Below are 2844 nucleotides of genomic sequence, written 5' to 3' on the forward strand. Positions count from 1 at the left end.
CCCGCACACGAGTCAGCTGTTGCAATGGCCACAATTCATGAATGCAGCTTTGAATTGTCAGAACACCCCCTTTTCTGACAGATATGGCCCCATCGGACTATTATCTATTTGGAATTTTAAAGAAATACCTAAAAGGGAAGAAATTTGACTCTGATGATGATGTCATTGAGGCTGTTGAGGACTTCCTTGAGGGCCAAGATGTTGAGTTGTATAAAAAGAGTATAAAGGCCTTAAAAGAAAGCTCTGGAAGGTGCATCCTGCTTCATGGAGAATATACTGAAAATGTATAGAAAATAAAGTTCCTAGCTTTTGGTTTTTTTTGTTGAGGCTCATTATTCGTCAAACAGCCCTTGTATATTATATAAAGATTTCTTTGTATTGGACTCAATACAGCTTTTTTGTATCGAATAAAATACAAAATTATTTGAATTTCCCGCCCGCACCGATGCTTGCACCCACATCACCGAGAAACCACTCAGGAATAATGCTAGGGGGGTTAATAATAATTTGCTGCACCAGTGAATAACGAAAATTTTAAAATGTATCTGCATAAGGAGATATATACAGATTAATTAATGGTACACAATTGGTGTGAAATAGATTTTCAAATAAGTCGCAGTAAAAATAAACAAAAGATTTAACAAAATATCCAAATTTGTATATTTTATTACATTAAGGATATTTATTGGTCATTATCTCTGGGATAGTATCTTCAGCCATCGCTGCCCTCTTCACTCTATACCAACTTATGTGGGAAGGGCGTCACATATCCATATTTACCAGGTACATCTATCTATATTTTTGAATGATAAAAAGAATAATGTAAATGTGTTTGTTATGATTATTTTGGATTAGTAATTATGTGTATTTTATGATTGTAGATCTCCTTTTTCCTGAAGAAGTGGATGATATCTGTGAAACGCGTAGATAAAAAACTTAGGCTTATCCCCATAAGCATAAACCCCAACAAAGAGTATCTATTATGTGACAATGGTTATAATTAGGTTTGTTTTGTTTAGTTTTATAAAATAAGAGTTTTTAATGTTATACAATAAAGATCATTTTTTTATAATTAATGGTTATTTTTTAGCTTAAAAATCCTACAAGTGGGTGGTTCACCAAATATTGGTTTCTAGGTGCAATACAAACACCACTGCACAGGAAGAACACCTCTGGGTGTGTACAGATAGCCATTTACCTGGATCCAAATCCTTATTCAATGACATTGTGTCTACTAACACCCTGCATCATCATTTCATGTCTTATTTTAGAAAATACTGCCCTCACACCCACAAAATAACAATTGATATTACATTCACATAGGACTTGTTCTTACTAATAGGTATGGTGGAACTAAACCTTGCTTTACTCACCTTTCCTCCTTCCATCGCCTCTTCTTCCTTGTTCTCTTCCTGACTATGATCTTCAGATATCTTGATTTGAGGTTATTCAGTCCTGTCAAGTACAGGGGAAGCTGGGATTGACAGTTCCTCCAAAGCAAACAAGCACATAAAAGTGCTTATTGCAGAAGGGACATGTGTAAAAGTGGAACTTTAGTTCTGCTTTGAAACTCAGCAAGCAGGCAGGGCTGTATTGCAGAAAGGGACAGGCATAAGCTGCCAGGGATGTGCCAGTTTTATTATTATTAAATGGGATTTATATAGCACCAACATTTTACGCAGCGCTTTACATTAAATAGGGATTGCAAATGACAGACAGATACAGACAGTGACACAGGAGGAAGAGAGGACCCTGCCCAGAGGAGCTTACAGTCTAGGAAGTGGGGGAAGTATCACACAATAGGAGGTGAGATATGTAGTGGTTGGAAGTAGTTTTTCAAAAGACAGAAGAAGACAGGTAGGCAAGTTTGATAAGATGAGTTTTGAGTGCTCTTTTAAATATGCAGAGAACAGGAGCAAGCCGAATAGGACAAGGTAGACCATTCCAGAGAGTTGGGGCAGCTCCAGAGAAGTCTTAGAGCCGTGCGTGTGATGAGGTTATGAGTAAGGAAGTCATTAGTAAGTCATTGAAGGAGCTAGGAGAGCTGCTAGGGGTGTATTTTTCTACCAGGTCAGAAAGGTAAGTAGGACAAGAACTGTGGAGAAATTTAAATGCAAAGCACAGGAGGTTGAACTCGATTCTAAGGTGAAATGAAAGCCAGTGAAGACAACTGCAAATAGATGCAGGGAAAGAGGAGCAGGAGCAGTGGAAAGGATGGATGAGTTTGTCTGCAGCATTAATAATAGATTGTAGAGGAGAGAGTCGGGTTAGTGGAATACCAGAGAGGAGGATGTTACAGTAGTCCAGATGAGAGATTATAAGAGATTGTACTAAGAGTTTTGTGGTCACTGGGGACAGGTAGGGGCAGATTTTGGAGATGTTGCTTAGGTGAAAGTGACAAGGACTGACAATGTTCTGAATATGGGGGGGTAAATGAGAGGGCGGAATTGAAGGTGACCCCAGGACAACATGCCTGGGGGCAAGGGCCGAATAGCAGTGTTGTTAACAGTTAGGAAAATGTCAGGGGGAGAGTTGAGAGGGGGGGTGATTAGGAGTTTTGTTTTATCCAGGTTGAGTTTCAGGAATCGGTCAGACATCCATGAGGAGATGGCTGACAGGCAGCATGAGACCTTATCCAGGACTGAGGGAGACAGGTCAGGGGTGGACAGATAGATTTGAGTGTCATCAGCATACAGATGGTACTGTAAGCCAAAGGAGGATATGAGACTACCCAGAGAGGAGGTGTACAGAGAAAAGAGTACCGGTCCAAGGACTGACCCTTCGGGAACACCAACAGGGAGGAGAGTAGAAGATGAGTTACAATTGAAAGAAACATCCTCTGGG

This window comes from Pyxicephalus adspersus, chromosome 3 (assembly GCF_032062135.1).
Source record: "Pyxicephalus adspersus chromosome 3, UCB_Pads_2.0, whole genome shotgun sequence".
NCBI classification, from domain to species: Eukaryota; Metazoa; Chordata; class Amphibia; order Anura; family Pyxicephalidae; genus Pyxicephalus; species Pyxicephalus adspersus.